The sequence below is a fragment of the Protopterus annectens genome, chromosome 8.part0, assembly GCF_019279795.1.
Source record: "Protopterus annectens isolate FY-2018-M chromosome 8.part0, PAN1.0, whole genome shotgun sequence".
Taxonomy (NCBI): Eukaryota; Metazoa; Chordata; order Ceratodontiformes; family Protopteridae; genus Protopterus; species Protopterus annectens.
Genome location: NC_056741.1, coordinates 842,151,563 through 842,174,930, shown reverse-complemented (window position 1 = coordinate 842,174,930; position 23,368 = coordinate 842,151,563). Strand labels below are relative to the sequence as shown.

General features: G+C 43.5%; 1 protein-coding gene across 3 annotated transcripts in view; it reads right to left on the bottom strand.

The window, feature by feature from the left end:
- The window catches only part of LOC122809098, a 1,918,481-nt gene that overhangs the window by 1,391,382 nt on the left and 503,731 nt on the right, over positions 1 to 23,368 (bottom strand). For all 3 annotated transcript variants that reach the window (XM_044080326.1, XM_044080325.1, XM_044080327.1), the window contains exon 3: positions 22,582 to 22,639. The gene's annotated coding sequence lies outside the window, so the exon portion shown is untranslated. The remainder of the gene's footprint in view (positions 1 to 22,581; positions 22,640 to 23,368) is intronic.

Here is a 23,368-nt window from a genome sequence, read left to right as displayed (position 1 = left end):
ATGCTGAAAAGGTTTCTCAGAGAAGGGCTCCCTGGAACCTTGATTCTGTGGACCTCCTCTGCCTCTGGGGCAAAGTCTGCCATTGAAACCTCTTCCCCCGTCCCCTGGATGAGGAATCGTCTTGAACATCCCAGAAGGAAGACTGCTCCTTACAAAACCACATTTTCTTATTGCCTTTCTGGGTCTTAAAAATGGACCTTTGAGGGGTAGAAAATCTGATCCCATCAGCCAACAACATCTTTCCTTCCTGTTCATTGTGGGTCAACATCTCTTTTACGCTAGGACCAAAGAGAGTGGAACCATCAAAGGGGGTGTTAATAAATTATGTCTTGAAGGCCTCTGCGAACCCACATAGGCACAGCCAGGCATGACGCCTAATGGCAATGCCTGAACCCGCCACTCATGAGGAACCTTCCACCGCATTGGAAAGTAACCTCATGGATGAGTTAGCTACCAAATGAAGGGTGACCAGTTTGGGAGAAACAATCTTAAATTCCTCCTCGGACATGGACCCCATGAGGGAAGTTGATAACTCCTTAATCAAGTCCCTATGGAGATGGGTGAAATGAGCAAGATAATTTAAGGCTCACAGGCTAAAGGGAGCCAAAGTGAACACCCACTTTCTGAATCTGTCCAGAGCTCCTGATGCACGACTGGGAGGGTGGACAGAAGAACTCTGCTCCCCCAACTCCTTTTTGATGGCAGCGGTCACCACAATGTCATCAACTGAGACTGCCTTGGACCAGAAGGTTTTATCCGCTGGGGGGGCCTAGGAACTTGTCTGCTTTCTTAGGCACTGGCTCCACATTATCTGGCTCCTTCCAAGCCCTACTGGCCATGAGTTTGATAAGATGGTCAGCAGGGGGGATACCCAAGAGGTAGATGGGCCTGTTCTGCAAGCCTCCACAAATACGGTTTCCTCAGAGGATGGGGACTGGGCAGACCAACTGCTTTTGGCCTTGAGGATCTCGAGTATGTCTCCAAAGGAGATGTCCTCAGGCGGAGATCTCAGGGACCCATCCCCTTCATCGGCATCTGTATCTTCAGTTAAAGGCTCCATGGGGGGGGGGGGTCGAGATGTCCTCTTCCTTGGAATTTCCTCCACTGGAGGCTGTGGGGAAGACTCAGAAGAGGAGGGGACCGCTATGGGGGAGGCCCCCCCCCGGAGGCTAGGTTGAATGAGCTGACCGGAAGCAGGATGAGTAGGTTCGCTCAAATACTGGGGCTGGGTAGGATGACCGTGGAGGGGGAGGCAGTACTGACAGCAGAGAAAGACCTTTTCACCACCCAGAAAGTGGAGGGGCTGATGGAGGTCCCATCCCCCTCTCCTGCTAATAACTCTACAGCCAAGGAGAGGGTAGATACCCCCCGGAAGCCCCGCGCCACCGGACAGCACCGGCTCAGAGCTGTCGAAAGCGGAAGTGCCTAGGGACAGAGACTGGTCCAATAAACCTGGACCAGAATCTTACCCCATGGACACCGGATCCGCAGCTTGAGCCGGAGGGATGGTCTGTCCCAGGGGGCATAGGAACAGAACCAATCGCCAATCCCGATGGGGTAGGAACGAAACTGGGGCCTGAAACTCCCATTGCCTCCGTACCATGCACCAGTCCCTGGGATTCCAAACCCAAGGTTGGATGAGAAGAGGTTAGGTGGGGAGTGGGAGACTGGTTCCATATCCTGTCGGCTGGGGAAGCCAGAAGCCCCATCTCCACTTGAGCTTTCAAGAAGGACCGCATCATCCTGTCCATATCCACGGGAAAAACACTCCTGGACGATCAGGAGGAGATGGAGGACCTGGCTGGGGAGCCGTGTCTGGACTCGGAGGATCTCCTCTTGTGCTCCCTTGAGTGAGGCCCGCGTGGAGGATAAACCCTATGTTCTGCTCTCAAGGGAAACTCCTCCACCCCAATGGGCTCCGACACGGACCTCGGATTCGACCTGCTTGGAACCGAGAGAAAAGGAGGATCTGAGGTAAATGTTTTTGAATCCCTCGGATCCGAGATGGTCGGATCCATGGTCGCCAAACCCATCCTTGGATTCGCAGTTCTCGAATCCAGAGCCTTGGATCTGGGGGTGGGAACCGAAAGTGTCTGATCTGAAGACATGGAGTCTCCCAAGACATAGAGTCTGATCCAGGGGTGGACTCCCTAGAGGCTCTGGGACTCGAGGTTCTCAGATCTGACACCGCCCTGGCTGGAGTGGGATCCGAGGACTTGGGATCTAACAGCCTGGGTCATTTGGAAGGGACCTCCTCATCTGGAGGAACCTTTTTCCTCACCCCTGAAGGGTCCGCCTTGGTCAGGGTAGCAGTGACCAAGGGGGCCCCCTTTAACTAGGCCTTTAATAAGCAATTTGTTGTGACGGTTGACCAGGGCTCTGGGGTTGAAGGCAGCGTAAATACTGCACTCAACCGCTAGATGGTTGCCACCCCAACAATAGAGACACTCCTTGTGTGAGTCGGAAATGGGAATTTTCCGACTACACGAGGAGCATCTCTTGAAACCCAAGGGTTTGTCTGACATGGTTCAAACACCAACAACATAACCGAAGGAAAATCCAAAACAAGCCCCAAACACAAGCGGAATCCAAATACCAAGTAATCAGTCCGAAACTACAAAAAAAACCACAAACCACATAATAATAATAATAATAATAATAATAACTAAAAGAGCTATTTAACAGAAGCTACAACACCCAAAAGAAAAAGGACGGGAAATGACCTACGTCGAATCCGGGGGGGGGGGGGGATAACTGCAAAAAACAGCCAAACCAATAACTACCATACAGGAGAAGCTGAACGAAAGGGAAAAATCCCCAAAACAAAGACATCTACTTACTTACCATGAGGAGCTGAGCAATCTGCGTCTGTCTAGATCAGGCGGCAAATGAGATCTGAGGGATTAAATGCAGCAGAGCATCATGGGAGGGGATGAGCAGATCCAATATCGGATCCAAGACCCAAACGTGAAGAATGGTGACTAAGATAACATCAGATTCTATAGTTACCCTGGTCAGTGGTAATGGCCACTCTTCTGGAGGGGTACAAAAATTGCTGAACTCTAGGCCTCAGGCACATGGTGGAGTGACTAAGGCTGAATAGCTTTAAAAAGGAATTGATTGTTGTGACCTTTAGGAGGTACTGCCAGCCATTTGAGGAGAAACAGGGCAGTGGATTTGTAACATATACTAGCACAGCTAGCTGGAATTTTGTAAATAATTATATGTCATTTGTATATCAAACTGATTTGTGCAAATGCTTGTGCTGAAAATGTATTTGTGAGGTTTGCTTGTGTTAAAATGTATCAACAGTGCACCTGCTGGAAGGAAAAGAAATGCACATATATTCTTTTAACTGTTTAAATGTATACATTGTAACAGCATATACTGGAAGTGAAGAGATTACTCTTAATCCGCCTAACTTTGCAAAATATTCTTTTAATAAAATTACTGTATGGGTCGAGCCATAAAGATGTTATCCCACAGTTTTGAATGGAGACAGAGACACAATGTCCGTAGTCGAGAATAGTTGGCAGCTCCTGTACGAAGACTGAAATGGTTTTATGACCTCCAGCAGCTGCACCAGATCTGAGCAAACCTCCATCTGTGTGTATGGTAACACATAGGTGCTAAAACCCAGGTAGCCTCTAGTGATGGGGAAGAGTGTGAGAAACAGCCAGATGTAGATGATGTCATTCTGTACAGAAATAATATTTTAATATTAGAGGACAATGAAGTTTCAGCAGCATTCTGTATTCTGTCTCGGATCTGACAACAAGGAAAACTCATCCATCTAGCCTTGCTCTATTCAGTAAGAACAGTAATTCTTTTAGCCAATCAGGAATAGACAATGATACTAGCTAAATAATGTTTTTCTATAACTGTGTGAGCATTTCCATCAGTTTTATTTTTAATATTCCCTGTAAATGAAACTCTGGTGTTTACTGTAAATAATTATTTAGTATTTCCACATTCTTTTATTATTTATTACTAAATATATTTAACCTTTTCATTGTGGCTTGTCCTTTTTAGAAAATATTTAAGCTTTAAGAGTATTTGCATATATTTATTTGGTGACAGCTCTGGCCACTCCTGAAGCCTTGCTGTTTGGTCAACATTACCATGTGTATTAATATTAATTTCACTCAGTATAATTGGGTACCATTGTAAGAGCCTTAAAGTAGCTGGCAGGGGTTCTGGTGGCAGTGATAACTACCTTATAGTCTGAGCAGAAAGGGACACAGCAGGTAAATCTACGCCAGCCTATCCCAGTTTGTGTGTGTGTGTCAGCTGCTTGCAGCAGAGACACAAATCACTGGTTTCACAGAGAGGGTGTGGGAGGACTTAGCTTGGAACCTCAACTAAGGACTCAACTCTAAGCTGCGCCAGTGGGGAGTCTTATTGGGGATTTGGACAGATACAGAGAGGAACCAGCTCCCGGACTGAGTACATACCCTGGGTGCTCTTAAGGGAAATTGTGCTTGATGCAGAGAGGTCTGCATCTGAAAATACTGAGGGTATCCATTTGTATTCTAAGTGAACATCCCTCTCCAGTGTCAGTGGTGAGGATTCAGGCTCCTTGATTACTGGCCCAGAGTGGGACATCACAATGAGGTATTCTACTATGCTAACGAGAAAGCCTGGTATGTTGTCTGGATACATACAGTTGGTTTTTGGTTTTGGACAGGATATTTAAGACTTGTTCTGGAGTAATTATAGATGACAGGATGCAATGAATAGAGTACATTCAGAAGCAGGGAAGGCTGGGGGCAAAGGTCTGACTAAAATGCATTCATTAATATGCTGGCAATGAGTTCCAGGTCACAGTAAGCTTTTAACACAGTTAAAAAAAGGCTCCTGTAGTTTTCTTTGGATGAGGTGACAATACTTCTGCTGCAAAGCTACATCCCATGCTGTTGTTCTTCTTTCAGCTTTTCCCGGTTAGGGGTCGCTACAGCGGAACTCCGGTCCGCTAATGATTGGTAGTAGATTTTTACGGTGCCAAGGTGCCAGCTCGACACCCAACCTTCAATGAAGGTACGCCCATTCATGCATGTCTTTTGAAGGCCACTTGACTGCGGGGAGGACATGCAGCTACTACATCCCATGCTAAATGGGTAATCTATACAGGAAATAAGATCTGCTTCTCCCTTGCTTATGTACCACATCACTGTGGTATTATCTGCAACCACTTGATGAGGTCCTAGGGCCACAGATGATTCAGAGAGTTGACAGCCCTAAAAACAGCTAGCATCTCTTTTATGTTTATATGTTTTGGTCTGTCTTTCTTATTTCAAAGATCCTGCATTTATACAGCCATTGACAGTGCTTCCCCAAGCAAAGTCAGAGGCGTATGTTGTGACTGACTGCTATAGAGCTCGATGGGAGAATGGCAGACCTGGTTTCTGAGAAATTTTATGTCTTCACTTAATGACTTCCCTTTTGACAAATCCTAGGACTGGAATTTGAAAAGACAATGAGTGTTGATGCTGGAGCCAGAGATTTCAGATATCATTGTATCTTTCTTATGTTGTGTTACACAAGTGGTGGTATGCGAATCATGAAAGCCATGAGACCCAGAAATCTGATGCATTCCAGCACTGTGATGGAAATCTGAGTGGAAAACCCCCGGAATAGATCTATAGATCTATTTTTTTCCTGTGAAAGAAAAGTTCTTTGGGCTGAGGTGTCTAGCAGGCACCCCAGAAACACAATCCTATGTGACATTGTCAAAAAAGACTTTTGAGTGTTCTCTTGGAATCCTAGCCTGTGTAGATGTCTTACCCAGAACAGTGACTCCTGACTCACTGAAAAAGATTCTGCAAAGATAAGCAAGTCATCTACATATTAAAAAATGTGGATACACTGTAGTCTGCAATAGGCTATAACAGGAGCTAGACATGTTGGACACTTTGTGAAAACCCTTGGAACAGTGGATAACCCAATGGCTAAAGGCACAGAACTGACAATGTGAGCCAGACACACCAAACCTTAAGAAATGCCTGAAAATTGAATGACTAGGACTGTGATGATATCCATCTTTGAAATCCAAGGTTACAAGAAAACTCAAATGAGCAAGAAGAGCTAACAGGTTGTGAAGAGAAAGTATTTTAGCTTAGGCACAATCACAGACTGATTCTTTGGCACCAAGTTAGGAAATTACTGCCAGAGTGGGAAGACGGAAATTAGGTCCCTTGTATAGTCATTCTGACTTGTTTGTCCTTTGTTCTGGAGGTTCCCATATTCTGTTTGGAACCCTCTGCCACTGCTTTTTAAACATCTGCATTCTGCGCAGACTGTTTGTTGAGCTTCTTTTGAAAATTAGACAAGGGAGTAGAAAATCCCTTTGAGAATTTAGAGAAGGAGGGCTGAAACTCTACAAGATTTCCTGAATCATCTTACCTCTCTCATCACACATTTTGATAACATCTGCTTCAAAGGGTCCTAAAACTAAATCTCTACACAAAGGAGAATTCAAAATTTCATTCTTGACATCTCCTGGGAGGTCCTAAAAATGCAGCCATGCAAGTCTCCTTAAAAGATTACCAGTGGTAGTAGCACTGGAAGTAGTACCCATACCCTCAAACACATTTCAAACAATGAGTAGTAACCTACAAAACTAAACTACAAACCACACAAAGCAGATTTTTTCCTCACAGTAGGAAACTGAAGCCAAAACATTCAGCATACATTCACAATGTGTCAGAAGAACTTTTAGCATTAGTGGGCCATTTTTTTCACAGATATATGTCTGAGGGGTACACAGTCAGAAAAATGGCTGCAACTGTTAACTGGGGAGTGGCAGCTGGCTGAAGATGAAAGTAATTTACCCTTTTGCAGTTTTCTTAGTTTAGACAGTCTGGATTTACATAATCAGTATGCATTTGCATAGAATATGTTGCAATACTTTGCTGCCAGACTACTGCTTCTGCTAAAAAAACTTGAAACTGGTCTTAATTTTCCAAAATGTTCCTGATTTTAACACCCATTTTCTTTTCCTTTCCCAATATAATGTGTGGCTTTCTGGCAAATCACTGAAGACTACAATCATTAAACAATAATAGATGTTTCAGTTTAAGCCTTTGTGCCTTTCAGAAAAAAAGTGCAAAAACTGTTATTCTAGCAGCTTTCCAAACATTAAAATATTATTTAAAATCTGTCCCTGATTTTGAACCATTGCATCTCGTTACTTTTGTCCTTGATTCTTGCGCTAAGACGTTAAGACATGCTATTTTTATTACAACCAAACTAAATGTATACAGCTAAGTGGCTATATCTGCAGGGTGGAGGTGAAAGCTGTTTACGGATGAAAATAACCTATTCTCTTAGTTTAAACAGTATAGCTTTGCATGAGTAGTGCACATTTGTGTAAATAAAGTTGGAATTCTTAACTATCTGGCTGCTATTAAGTGTAAAATAAAACTGAAACTGTCCCTGATTTTGCAGAATGTCCCCAATTCTGTCTCATATTTTTGGTGTATTCCTCAAACAGTGAGTGGATTTCTGGCAAATCATCAAGAACTACTGTCACTAAAGATGACAGATATTTGAATCTCTGATTTCTTATCCTCATAAAAGGACATGTTTATGCAACGACTGTTATTCCAGTAGTTTGCTTATAATTTAAAAGCAATATTTTAAATCTGTCCCTGATTTTGAGTTATTGCCACTCATTAAATTCACTCTTATCCCTGATTCTTGTACTAAGAGATTGAAAAGTATAATTTTTATCATAATCAGAGGAGGTGTGCATACCAAAGTGACTATAACTGCTGGGTGGGGGTTGTCTATGGTTGAAAATAAGTTATCTCCTTTTCATTTGTTCAGTTTATGAACGCTGGCTTTGCAGGACCATTATGCATTTGTAAAAAACATGCTGGAATACTTTACTGTGGAAACTGTGGCTTTGCGTGAAGTAAACTTGAAACACATTACAATATACAAAATTATTTACTTATTTATTTATTTTTTACTTATTATCAGATATCTAATGTGAACAGAATCAACAATGTGACTATAACTGCTAAGTACAGGAGCTGTCTGTGGGTGAAAGGGGCTAACTCTGCTGTTGTGATAAAGTTAGATAGGCATGAGTCTGCCTTTACAGGACTTGTGTGCATTTGTGGTAGAGCAAGATGCAACAGTTTTCTGTGGCCACTTTTTTCAAAATGAGACAACTGAGTTGCAAACAGATGTACAGATGTGGATGTAACTGATGGGTACAGACAATGGTTAATAATGACAACAGTAAAAGTATACTTTTATGGTTAACATGTTCTGAAAAGGTTACTTTTTTATTACTGGTTTGTTTAACATCTTGTAGGAAGTGTTCAAAACTATTGAAATTTAAAACAAGTACAAACAAAATTTAATTTAGGAAATAATACATATAATTTAAAACAATCTGTTAGATATGTACATATTTAAAACAATCGGGAAGGTGAATCCAAAAGAAAACATGCCTTTACATATGGACTAAAAAGTGTGTGTGTGTGGGAGGGGGGGGGCTCTGGTTTGAAAACAGGCCATCACCCCCAAGGTGTGCAATCTATCTTTGGCTTCCATAACCACATGTACATATGTTTGCCTTTTCCCATACTGATGTCATTGGGAGTGGAGTTATTCTCAATTTTTTTGTGTAGTAATAATGTAATCAGAATTACACATTTTACATTAGAAGGTACTAGTAAGACGTTGTCCTGTTCGATTCTCAGCTAGAGCGTCTTCTGTGTGGAAACATGCATGAATGGGAGTACCTTCGTTGAAGGTTGTGCGTCAGGGCCGGCAACTCGGCACGTAAAACTACTGCCAATCATTAGCGGACTGGAGTTCTGCTGTGGCGAGCCCTAACCAGAAAAAGCCGAAAGAAACAACAACATTAAAAGGTACTAGTAAGCAAAAAAACAAAGAAAAGAAAATGATACTCCATATGTTAACAATATTGCAAGGCATTCATTTATCACTCAGCAAATGACAGAGAAGCCCCAGATTAATCATCTCTAGAATGTGCACTAAGAAGTCACTGCCAACCAGTAAACAACACTTGACAGTGTGCTACAAATGTCAGATCACAGCAACTGATACAAAACTGGGTGGCAAATGCACCAGTATGCAAATAAAAAACATAACATTTACAGCAAAGTTTTAGTGCACTTTACCACTTGGATCCACCATGGAAAATATGCTTTATATCAAGAAAGTTATAACTTTCGAACATGTTCTACAAACAAGTAGGTGGACTCAGTTATCGAGACTGTTTACAACACCAAAGAAAAAGTACAAAGCAAGTTAAAACATCAAACACAAAAATGAAAAATTCATGCACATAGTTTTCATTAAAAAATCTGACCCCTGGGTTACTGGCGTTACTTACATGTCCACTAAAGTTTGCCAGAGCACTGAGAGCCAACTCATCATACTTTTTTCTCCCCAAGACTATTTCACGGTTACCACTCTGTCTGACTAAAGATCACTACTAGTCCTGCAAAGAAGACTGCTCCCTGTGGGCAGCATATCAATTTTAAGACAGATAAAAATATTTTAATACCTTACATGAAATCACTACATCCAAAGCAAAGCCTCTTGGTCATGTATAAAGCAACCACAAAACCCTAACAAAACTTTAAATCCAAAAATATTATCCTCCTCCTCATCAACCCCCTTTTTCCCATTTTCAACATGGGGTTGAGGTGCCATGTCAACTGTCACAATCTCTGTTCAGTGCTACTGTCCTACCTACTTAAACAGTCATGCCTGACTCTCTCAGGTTTTTTTTTCTCTCACACAATCCATCCACCTCTCTGCTGGACACCCTCATTTCCTCTTGCCTTCATCCTGTCTGCCCCACATCCCACATCTTCTTCATCAGACTGTCTTTGGCTTTTCTACACGTACCCAAACCACTGTAATCTGTTTTCTTTTACCTTTCCCACAAGTGGAGCTACTTTGACTTCTGCTCTTATGTCCTTATTTGATTGTTTCACAGTGTATATCCTACTGCCCATCTCTGGCACTTCATCTCCATCACCTCTACTTTCCTCAATTGCATTGCCTTTAATGCCGTGGTTTCTGTACCATACAGTAGTAACAGTTGCACCACTGATTTGTACACCTTACTTTTCAGCATCTTTGTCATTCTTCTGTCATACATTACACCTGATACCCCGTGCCAGTTGGTTGCAGCCTCTCTGATTCTAGCTTTGACATTCTCATTGAGATTTTCCTTCTCATCTCTCACCCCTTCCAGATACTTGAAGCTGTTAACCTGTTCCACTAGTTTCCCTTCTATCTCAATTCTCAGCTTCTTTTGAACGCCATTCTTTGGTGACATTACAACTGTCTTATCTGTACTCAGTTTCATCCTATGTGTTTCATTTTTACATTCCATTCTCCTATCCTTTGTTGAAGTTCTTGCTCAGAGTCTGTCTGTAATGCCACACTGTCTGCATATAGCAACTTTATTGATCTGTCCCCTCTGATCCATTTGCTAATGTAGTCCATCACCAGTCTGAAAAGCAGAAGGCTCAGATCTGAACACCAATGCACATCCACTCCCACTGAGAACCCCTCTGTTAGAATGAACACTGTTCGTACTTGAGTCATTGGGTCCTTGTACATAGTTTGCACAAATTCTATCAATGTTTCTTGGAATTAAAACCACGACAGGACTGCCCAAATCAGATTTCTTGGGACCTTGCCACATGCTTTATCCAAGTCAAGGAAAGCCCAGCTGGACTCTTTCCTCATCTCTAGCTTCTTCTCAATTATCTCTCACTGCATACATTGGGTCAGTTTGGCTGCATCCTCATCTGAATCTTAACTGCTCATCTCCCATCTTACTTTATACTACTCTGCATATTTTTTTATCACTCATTCTCTCCAGCACTTTCATGCAATGTGACAGGAGTCTGATACCTCTGTACTGCCAGACGTTTTGAATATCATCACTGCCTATCTCTTAAACTGCTTAACTAGCCCGAACTTCCACTGAAACTACACATGAAACAGCTACTTCTTGCTCAGAAATTACTCAACAACCCCCTAGTTTCTCCTGCTATCTCCTCCATCTTCCAATACTATCTTCCTCATCAGGATCTACACTCTTCAGATTAACAACTTCTGTCTATCTATTTATAAACCTCTGAGGTCCAGCAGCCTCAGTCTCTACTCATAGTGTGTAGCCAAATCTTGGAACAACTTGCCACTAACTATTAGACAAGTCCCACTCTACCAAACATTGAAGTCCCTCCTTAAAGAACATCTTTCCAAATCTTGGGTATTCTCATGTTCTTCTCCTATCTAGCTATCATCTTGTCATGTCTGTAATATCCTCCTAGTCTTATTAACTTTCTTGCTGTTTACCATAATTTCTATAACCTTTCAACCTAGAACTCTCTACCTTTACACTTTTTACTCTCTCTCTCTATTCTTCTCCCTCCACCAATTAATTTATTCACTCTGTATCACCTTCAACCAGAATATAAAGTGTAGGTTTAACCCCTGCTTATAAAGTCCTGTTAATTCCTGCTAGTAAAATCTTGTATCCAGTAATGTATTTTTTATAATCTATATAATATTTTACCATATGTAATTTCTCATTGTTTATTGTCTTATATTTAACTATTCTTCTCTAACTGCGGTGGTGGTGCTGCGGTAGCGTTGTCGCCTCACAGTAAGACGTTGTCATGTTCGATTCTCGGCTAGAGCGTCTTCTGTGTGGAGACATGCGTGAATGGGCGTACCTTCGTTGAAGGTTGTGCGTCAGTGCCGGCAACTCGGCACGTAAAAATCTACTGCCAATCATTAGCGGACCGGAGTTCCGCTGTGGCGACCCCTAACCGGGAAAAGCCAAAAGACACAACAACAACATTTAACTATTCTTCTCTGTCTGTCTTTATGTGGAGATTTTCTCCCCAGGATCTGACTTTATGTGGAGCTTTTCTCCCCAGGCCACTGCTGAAAACGGGTAATCTCTACCCAGTTAGACTTTCCTGGTTACCAAATGTCAAATAAATAAATAAATCTCCTTTGTTCTAGAACACTGCCACTAGTATCCTTATTCTCCGGTCATCTGGGATATGCCTTTCTCTTCATACTACCATGAGTACCCTTGGGAGACATTTTTTCCTCCTATCACCCAACATCTTTTATCATATCTGCTGTGAACTCAACTGAGCCTGCTGCTTTCCCAGACTTCATTTTCCTTAGTGGTGCTCTCCTATGAGGGGCTCCTCCTCTTCTCTCATTGTAGGCTGTGTCTGAGCACCACAGCTTCTATGGGTTTTTCTTCATTCAGTAGCTGATGGAAGTACTCCTTCCAATTGCCTTTGATTTCCTGTGGACTGGTGAGTAGGTTGTTGCTCGCATCCCTTATGAAGGGTGTCTGACTATTTTCTTTATCTTTCTGTCTCTGCCTTGCAGCCGGATATAATTTCTTTGTGCCATTTACTGAGTTACTTTCCAGAAGCTGCTAGAGTGCCTCTGATGACTTGTCCTTTGTTACTGTAACTCCTTTCTTAGACTCTTTGCCAGCCAACCAGTATTTCTTCCTAGCCCGGTCTGTCTTTTCTAGCTCACACTTTTTCCTGCACTTTGTCTTTCTTTTGATGACTTCCTGGACTTCTGTATTCCACCAACAGCTTTTCATATGTACCTTATTTCCATACCTAGCTCAGCCACATATCTGTTCTGCAAGCCTCACATATGCTGTTTAGAGACAATGCCATTCTTCTTCATCTCCACCTATTTCCTCTTCTTCTTGATGTGCTAGAGCCCTGAGTAATTCCTTGAACTGTTGTACTTTCTCGACTCCCAGCTCTTCAGCCTGGTCTCTGTTGTCTTGAGAGCCTTCTCTGGCCACTGCTTGCAGCTGATTGTGGCAAACAGTGGTTTATGCTGTGGGCAGACTGTTTCACTGGGAAGGAATTTGCAATCACTGATTCTACTCCAGTACCCTTACTTTACTAGCAGGAAGTCTACCTTAGTTGTATGTTGGCCACTCTTGTATGTGATCTTGTGACTGTCTCTCTTGCTGAATCTTATGTTGGCTAATATCAAGCCATTTGCAAGACAGAAGTCTAGAATGGCTTCTCCTTTACTCCTGCTGTACCACCCATGTGGACCCAACACAGTCGTATCCAGTTTTGTCTGTCCCGATATGTGGATTAAGGTCCCCCATTATCAACACCAATTCATGTTATCCTTCTTTATCTAGTAGGTCTTGCAACTGCTGCCTGAATGCGCTCTTTTCTTCACTATCACAACCCTGCTATGAGGCAAAGGCTGAGATTATGAACACCGTCTTATCCTTACACTGGAGTCTGATTGCCATGAGTCTTGTCACTAATTCTGATTACATCTCTCACGGTCTTCTGAAGTTTCTCCCTCACTACAATTCCCACACTATGTCTAGCCTGTCCTCCTCATGAGTATCAGATTCTGGATCCCAAGTCAAGAGGCTTTGCTGCACTGCCCTTCCATATTGTCTCCTGGATATGAGGATGTCCAGCCTCCTCCTTACCATCATATCATCCACTACCAAGCTTCAGTTTGTCATTGAACCTACACTGAATGTAACAATTCTTAATTCATGTTTGGCAGGTTGATTGGTTTTATGTCCAGCTTTTGCTTAACAGAGCTATCCTAGGTAACTCAAGCTGGGCACCTGGACACCAGCCAGACAGAAGGATACTGACCAGGGCTGCTTGGGTTTACTGCAGGCACACACTGGCCAATAATGGCACATACACCCTTCCCACCATTAGCATGGTTCCCTAAAGTAGGTTGTAGTAGGCCAGGTCCACAACCCACTTATTACCAGCAAATGCCCATGCCCATTTTGGTGACATTAGTGAACATGACCGAATCACCTACAGCCATATTTGTTCTACCGTTGAGTGGCTAGCCCTGCTACGGCATGCAGTCTGTGATCTGTCGAGTGACTAGACCTGCTACAGCATGCAGTTGGTGATCCGTGTTCTCCTATCTTGAGGATAGTGAGCACCACAGTAGATGCCTAAAGAAGTTGGTCTGTACAACTCTTCCTCCTATAGGGGGCCATCTAGAGAGTGTGCTGCTGCCCACAGCTCCATTCTTGGTTGAGTTTGAGATAGAAACACTAAGTATGTTTTTCAGAGGTGGAAGGAATCCACAGAAACACAGGGAGAGCATTCAAACTCAAAACAGGCATTGGCCAGATGTCAGGATTGAACCTTGCAAAGGTCAGGATTATCCTCATCAAACCAATACAAAAAACTTCCAAAGAATTGTATAGTGGATTCAAAAGCAATGTTGTTAACCTCACCCCACCCCAACAAGCTTGCAGCACTGCCATTCAAAATCAACCTAAAGAGTAAGCCTAAACCTTTACTATTTACCATCCAGCCTCTGTCACTAGCCATTTTAAGCATCCACTATGCCAAATGAAAAACCGTAATGCTTAAGTTGTAGTTCAACTATCACCTACAATCATCCCTCTAGAAGTTAATAAGCTAGCTTGACCAATTAAAACTGTATTCAACAGAAGTATTACAGAATGCTACCCTCCCAATACATGGAAAAAAGCTATCAAACAGGCAATTTAAAAAGAAGGTCCCACAAAAGATATTGCCATTTTCCAATATAAATTCCATCTCCTTTAACCTAATATCAAAGGAAAGCAATTCATAAAAAAATCTTCTGCATCTAATTAACAGCAGTATCCATGCCATTACTGATTTTAGACTTCACCATCATTACGTAAACATAGCCTTTTAAGTAGCAACTAGTCTCATGCACCCAGAATGTAAATGTATAGAGAATGGCAGCAGTAATATTTTTTTTTTAATTTTTAGAAGTATCTGGTTATAATTGTTAATAATACTATACCCTGTTAGCACCTATGTAGAAATAAGCAGCCTTACAGTAACTAAACAATGCTAATGCCACTTGTCACCTGGCCCAGCATGGAAAACTGTAACATACAAAAATGAAATAAAAAGAAAAGGCAAAACATGTTGGAGACAGAGAGTGTTTTAAGTATTACAAAAAAGATACAGTATTTTTACAGCTGGCTAAGATTACATTCTCTGAGCTACAAGTACCTGAATTATAAGATGCAGAGGAAAATGTCACTGACCATTTTCACATGAAATCACTCCCAGCACATTTTTTATTTGTGCATCAGCAATAATTTGTTTGTTTTGGAAGACTTCTTCCTTCTTTGAGCTTGTGCAACCATGGAGCTGTATGTAATATGAGCATGGTCTTGGGTCCGAAGAGGCTGGTTCCCCACATGGAGTGGTATGGGGGGTAGGTTGCACCCCGGAAAAATTGCTTATTCTTTGAGTTTTTGTCCTTTCTGTATTATAGGCATTTGTGCTAAATGTTATAGTTCCTCAGTATCTTGTATAAACATTTGGCAGAACCAAAAAGCGATGTGCCCAGACTTTCAAATTACAAGTAATAATGCCGTAACTTTGTGAAATTATTCTATTTGTTGAACTAGAATAAAAGAGTTATGTACTTACCATAACTTGGAATCTGGGCTATCCAGTGTCATTATTCATCATGGATGGGTGTAGGATCTGACCTCGGATCAGAGCCGGCACTAAAAGATAGCTCCTGAGCTCAAGCTTCTCCCCTTCTTATGATCCCTTGCTACCCACAACCCTCAGATCGAGTTTGCTGGATAGAAAAAGAGGGCAGTGAAGACTGCCTCCAAAATGGAAAAGGATATCAAGGAAACATTCCTCCATAATTCCCCAGACACCAGAAGGAGGGGGAAGGAGGGTGGGAACGTGATGAATAATGACACTGGACAGCCCAGATTTCAAGTTATGGTAAATACATAGTTCTTTATCTGGTGCTGTCTGTGTCATTATTGATCATGGATGGTTCAGAGTCCCCAGCTACCAACAACCCTTGGAGGTCTCATGGAAGTATATGCCAGAGCACAGAAGAACCAAGGGAAACCCTGCCCCTAGACACCAAGTCCAACTTAAAAAGTGCCACAAAGGTATGTGGATTAGGCCAAGTGGCTGCAGCACAAATATCACATAAGGAAAGCCTTGTCAAGAATGCAGAAAATGTGGCCACCAACCTAGTGGACTGAGCTTTAACTGGCCTAGATAGCGCCATGTGATTGCTCTCATAAATATAACCAATACAGCTACCTATCCAATGAGAAATAGAAACTTTGGAAATTGCCTGACCTTACTTAGCCTGAGAAAAAGGCCACAAAAAGTTGATCGGATTTTCGAAAATTTTTTGTTCTCTTCGAGTAAAAATGTAACTGCCTATGTACATCCAGACAATGCAGCCTATATCCCCCTTTATTTGAAAAACTGGGAAAAAGACAGAAAGTTGAAGCGACTGGTTAAGATTAGCCTCTAAGTCTACCTTAGGAATGAAGGAAGGATTGGTCCTGACAGACACCTTATCCTTAAGGAAAATTGTGAAGGGGGGGCTTAAAGCAAAGAGCCTGCAATTTGGAGACCCTCTTGGCTAAGGTAACAGCCACCAAAAAGGGCATCTTCCAAGACAGGAACTTGAGATTGCAGGTAGCCGCAGACTCAAAAGGCTGTTTTGTCAAGGACTGTAGCACCAGAGTGAGGTCCCAAGGAGGGGAAGGATCTTTGATAGGAGTTCTGAGCAAAAAGACCCCATTGAGGAAGGCCCTGCACAGCCTAGAAGAGAAAGTGGGACTTTCTTTTAAATGGAAGTTGGATATAGCAGCCAATTGAAGTTTGTAGAGAAACTAGCCCCTTGTTGAAAAAGAGAGGCCAGGAACAACAAAATGTCAGAAATAGAAGCCGAAAAAGGATCCAAGTTTCACTGTTGAGCCCAAATAGTAAACCTTTTCCATTTACTGGAATATACCTTCTTATTAGAAGGCTTCTGAGAAATCAAAATAATGTCCTTAACTGTGGAAGGAAGCCTGGACTGGGCTATAATCACTGGAACTGGGGGTACCAAGCAGTCAGCCAAAGAGACTGAAGGTTGGGAAGAGGAAGGCCCCATGGATAGGAAATGAGATCCGGTCTGGATCTAATATCCAAGGCCGGATATTTTCGATGAGACCAAAGGAGGGAAAACCACACCTGATGAGGCTAGTAGGAGGGCAATGAGGATGAGAAGAGTCTTCACATGATGAGCTTTCTGCGAGATTGTGGGAATAAGGGGATTGGTGGATAGGCATACAGAAGACCCGATGGACCAGAGCGTCCCTGGGCAACTCCCCCACTGGGGGATCAGAGCAAAGTATTTGCTGCATTTGTGACTGATCGGACAGGCAAAGAGATCGCAGCAGGGGAGACTCCAATGGTTGAATATCTGATGTGCCACTGACAGATTCAGGGAGCACTCATGAGGACTCAGGATAGATCTGCTGATTTTGTCAGCTAACACTTTGGAACTGCCTGGAATGTGTGTTGCAAGAAGAAAGCACCTGGAAGGCATCACCCATTCCTACACTCTCGTGGCCTCTCTGCACAGGGGATAATAACATGTTCCCCCCTGTATGCTGATGTACCAGACCACCGCCACGTTGTCTATCTAAACTGGAATGGTCCCGAGAGGCAGTCTTGGAAGGCTTGCAACATTAGAAGGAATGCTCTCATCTCCAGGTCACTGATGTGCAATTTGGTCTCTAAAGGGGACCATGTGCCTTGGACAGTCCTTCTCTGATAATACCCCCCCCCACCCCAAAAGGAAGGCGTCTGTGGTCACAATGGTTTGGGATTGGGGAAGACAAAAGGGTCTATCTAGAAGAAGGGCTTGGGCTTGGAGACACCAAGCAAGGTGACGCCTGCAGACTTGAGAAATCCTGACAGTCATGGACATGGGATGAAGGTGGGCTGAACACTTCACCACAAAGGCCCATTGTAGAACTTGCCCGTGATATCTGGTGAGAGGAACTAACTGAATCCCCACTGCCACTGAGCAGAGCGCTTGCAAGATTAAATGTATGGAGCGATGCTCCAGATCCAGGAGACGACAGACCTGTTCCTGAATCATCTTGACTCTGCACAGGGGAAGTGCTGTATAGTCTCTGACACCGTGTCCAGAAGGACCCCAATAAATTCCAGGCAGTAGCATGGGACAAGATGAGATTTGGGCAGACTGACTGTGATGCCTAGGTCCTGAAACAGACTGAGTGTATAATCCGTGGCCAGAGTGATTTGATGCCTTGGGGGTGCTGTGAGGAGCCAATCGTCCAGGTATGGAAAGACCTGGCAACCTTGCAGCCAGAGATGGGCTGCTACCACTGTCATACATTTAGTGAACACCCAGGGGCTGAGGTGAGTTAGAAGGGCAGGGCTCTGAATTCTGAATTGGTAGTGACTGGCCCCCAGCCAAAAGCGCAGGTATCTCTTGGAGCGCGTCTGTCAATTTTTATGTGATAGTACGCATCCTTGAGATCCACTGAGCAAATCCAATCGTCCTTGCGCAGAAGCGGCAGAATGGACTGAGCAGTGACCATCCAGAACTTTGACTTCTTGACCGACAAATTTAGAACACCGAGGTCCAGAATAGGACATAGGTCCCCAGTTTTCTTGGGCACCAAAAAGAAGCCCATGTAAGTTCTGGACCCTCGTTTTCCTGTTGGGACCTCCTGGAAGGCTCTTTTTTGAAGGAGGGCTTGAACCTCGAAGAGGGCCAACTCCCTTTGGTGGGGTGGAACTTCCGGGAGAGACTTTTAAGTTGGAGGGGACTGAAAAAAAGAGTATGCATTATCCCCTGGATACAATGTTTAGCACGCACTAATCTAAGGGTAATAGATGTCTAGGCTAGTGTGTATAGGCAGAGTTGACCCCCAACTGCTTGCAAGACAGGACAGCCAAGCAGCACTTCAGGAACGCTGAGGGGGCTTCTCTGAAAAGGGTTCCCAGGAGCCTTGGTTCTGCAGACCTCCTCTGCCTCTGGGGTGGTGTCTGCTATCAAACCCACTTCCCCGGCCAGAAGAAGAGGATTCCTGCGGAGCATCCTTGAAGGAAGACTGAGACCTGTGGAACCACAGTTTCTTACTACCCCTCTGATTCTTGGAAAAAGATCGATGGGGAGTAGAAAACTTGATCCCGACTGCGGACAGAGTCTTTCCCTCCTGCTTACTACGGGTTACGGTTTCTTTGATTGAGGGACCAAACAGTGTTGACCCATTGAAAGAGGCATTAGTAAATGACACCTTGAAGTTTTCTGCAAACCCACAAAGGTGAACCCAGGCATGACAACTAATAGTAATGCCCATACCCACCACTCGAGAGGTGGCCTCCACCGCATTAGAGATCAACCTCATTGAGGCATTAGCTAGGGAAGTCAGAGTAGATACCTTTGGAGAGACTAACTTAAGACTCTCCGGAGACACCAACTCAGAAAAGGAAGTGGAGAGTTCTGATACCAAGTCCCTTTGCAGCCGAGTAAAATGTGCCATGTAGTTTTTGTTCTCAGTCTGAATGCAGCCAAGGCAAACAAGCACTTCCCAAATCGGTCAGTCACCCAAGACTCCCTGATCGGAGGATGGACCATGGAGCTGTGTTCAGCGAGCTCCTTTCTGATAGTTGCAGCCATCACAATGGCATCAACGGGAATGCCTTTGCTCCAAAAGGTCTTATCTTTAGGGAGACTCAGGAATTTATCGGCTTGTTTAGGTAGAGGTTCTATTGTGTCCAGCTCCTTCCACGCCCTGCTGGAAATGAGCTGGACAAGCTCATCAGCATGGGGAGACAGCCAGGTGAAAGATGGGCCCATCCCAAAGACCTTCAGGAACACGTATTCCTCAGAAGACAGGGTGGGGGAAGATCAACCACCTCGCTCTTTAAGGATCTCAAGGATGTCCCCAAAGGATACCTCCTCAGACGGAAGTCTGGGGAACCAGTCTCCTTCCTCAAAATCCATGTCCTCAGTGAGGGACTCTCAAGGAGAGTCAAGTGTCTTCTCTTGCACGTCCTCTTCCAGGGAGGCTTCTCCACGATGGGCTCCAGGGAGGACTTGGAAGAGGAAGGGACCCCAATGGGGGTAATGCCTGTCTGAAGATGCTCATGGGAGGGCTGACCCTGGTAGGATGATGAGGTCTCGCTACCCAATGTCGAACGAGGCTGGGGAGGATCTAGAACCAAGGTAGATGCAGCTGCCCATCCGGAGATAGTATTCTCCATTGCCCGGAAACCCGACAGACTGAAAGAGGCTCCCACTCATCCCAACCGTTCACTGCCGACAGGGAAGGAAGGCAGGACCCAAACATACCACCGCTGTCCACAGACAATAATGGCCCAGAGCTGTCTAAATCAGAGGCTCCCAAAGGGAGGGAATGGTCTGAAAACTCTGGCCTGGACCCCTCTCCCAGGTGACCCCCCACTGACCTCGTGGGGCTGAGGCATCACCAGCTTCAAGGGCAACGTTGCTGATGCCAGGGACCCAGACAATGTGGGAAAGGAAGCAATACCGACACCATTGGCCTCTCTCTAGGGATGCTTTGATCCTTGGGAACCAAACCCAGATGGGTCGGTCAGGAAGAGAGGAGTTCTATGGATGGTGAAGGTCCCCCTGGGCAAATGGCCAGTGGATGGCAACAAGCCCAGCTCGATTTGAGTCTTGAGAAATCTCTTCATCATCTTATTCATGTCTGAGGGGAGCAGACTCCTTGTGGAATGGGAGGATAGGGAGGAATAGCCTGATCTAGCTGATAGCCTATGGTCTCGTGAAGGAGGCCTGCTAGACACCATTGGATCCGATCTCCTAGAGTGGCAGGAGGGTCTTCAATAATGATTGGATCTGACAAAACCGTCAGATCCAAGGGTCTGGTCGGATCTGAAGACTTAGGAGGAACCACAGTCAGATCCAACAGAGGGTTTGGATCTGAGGGTGGTCTAGGTCGGGTTGGATCCGATCCAAGGACCTCCGAGGCTCCAAGGACTCAAATCCAATAGGGGAAGCTAGAGCTCTTGGAGCTGAAGAGTCTAGATCCAAAGCTGCAGAGGCTGGACTCGGATGCAGGGAACTATGATCCAACAGCCTTGGCGTTTTGGTGGGCAAATCCCAAGAGGAAAAAGACTTCCTCTTGGGATCCAAAGGAGGCTTAGAAGGAAAACCCGAGACCAGGGGACCCCATTTAGCAAGCCCCTTCAGCAGAAATTTGTTCCTACTCTCTAGGAGAGCCCTGGGGTTGAATCCGGTGAAGATGTCACATTCAAACTCCAGATGTGACTCTCCTATGCAGTAAACACACTAGACAGAGAAAAGAGAGGGATAGAAAAAACCCGGGAAGGACCTAATAAACTACTCAAAAAAGCTACCGGGAGGAGACTACTTAGGAAGAAGTAAGTAGGTAGGTGAATAAAAAGGGAAAAAGACAGACCCCGAAAAATAGAAAAAAAGCACTTGTCTGAAAAGGGTGAACAAAAGCTTCAGGAACACGTCTATTTTGAAATTGCGGCAAATGAGATCTGAGGATTGTAGGTAGCAAGGGACCTTTGGAAGGGGAGGAGCTTGAGGTCAGGAGCTGCCTTTCAGTGCCAGCTAAGATCCGAGGTGGGATCTTACACCCATCTGTTATCAATAATGAACAGATAGCACCAGGTCAGTGATTTTGGAGTACATAAGAAAAGAACCATAGCTATCCTTAGTGTATGAAGCAACAGAAGCTCTTAACAGTGAGTTTCACTATTATTGTTGTAATGTTTGTTAAAAGGGCAAACTGCTTGTTCTGGATTAGGTAGCTGTGACTGGAATACAAGAACACTAGCTTTTTTGTAGTGCAATTATTTACTAATAAAAGCATATAGCACATGGTACCTGAACTCTTCCCATCACCCATACACCACATCTACGCAATCCTTAATTAAAAAAAAAAAGATGATTATGAGAAGTACAGCTCTCTAAATGCAAACCAAACATGCTCCTTTGAATGCAACTATAACTGCCTTCACTTTAACCTCCAGCTTTTATTAATAAAAAGTGACACAATTTAGACAGGAGAGTACATTCTTTGCATTTTTGAACCATCTCAAATTTTAAGATTAATTTGGATGTTATGAACATTGGAGAGTGCTGTCTGTAATAGGATGGACTGGCTTGCACAGTTCATGCATCTGCCATAAATACACTGTACAATTTTCAGTGTTATCTGAATGGCTGTAAAGAACTTTTTGTTGACTAGCAGACTGCGAGATGGAGAAAAATGTTCTCTTTCATGAGAACAGTACCAATTGGAGCGTCACAGTATTTCGTTTTAGGTCTCCTTTTGCTTATTGTGTTTGTAAACAATACACATTCCATTTGTCTGGAAGCCTAACTCCTAATACACTGCTAATCCCACAAAGCTACATACTCTAAACATCATTAAACAAACCCAATATCATCATCATACTTTCTATACTGAGCTGCAGACAGTTTACAAAATCCAATCTACATAGGAATGCAAAACAGAGCAAAAACGTGTCTTCTCTCCAGACCTGAACACATCAGACCATAGCAATTAGACTCTATTATAAAGAAATAAACCTTGGATATATTTTTAATTCATTTTGAAGCTGGTACTTGCACAGTATATATGTGGTTTCATGATATGTTACAAAGACTTGAATGATAAAATGGGAATGCACTTACCATAAACACTGGTGGGAAACTATCTCAATGGATCCCCATCAATCTGGTGATGCTTTACCTGAAAAAAAATGCAGACTTCTACCATTTAGTTCTCTACAATGCTAAAACAAATATAAACAGAAGGGGTTGCAAGGCAGTAACAAATTACGAGACTACAATACTACACAACACACTGTGCCTTATCTTCCTGACATGTGTCTAGACACACTGTACTTAGAAAACACATACATTTTACTATGTAATAAGAAGCGTTACTTCAATATTTTAAACATACAAACTTATGAAAGTGGGTGGAAGCTACAGGAAGGACTGGGGCCAGTCATAAGAAGCTTGAAGCTCAGATGTAACATAATCACACTGGCAGACTGCTCAGCTTATATCAAGTCAGTGTTTTTGCACATGCAGCATTAATTTTGAAACAACACACACTGCTGTACTGTGGGTATACGGAGAGACTACCTATCGCATATGAAGAAAACAAGGATAAAACTTCACCAGTAAAGAAATGGTGACTACACTGGGGGAGCATGCATATACTTTTAGTGCAATATACTTATGGAAGACTGTCAGAATGTGCCTTTGTGGCGTACAAGTGTCTGGCATTTTCTCTACGTTATCATATGCTTTTTAAAAATTAATTGACACATATAAAAGCAAGGTATGCACACTACTGGCTCATAAAATAAGGAGCACAAGGGTGTGCTACAGGTGTGATACAAATAAATAAAGATAATAAAACATGGATTTGTGGGCATCATATAGATGTGTTACATGGTACTGCAAGCAT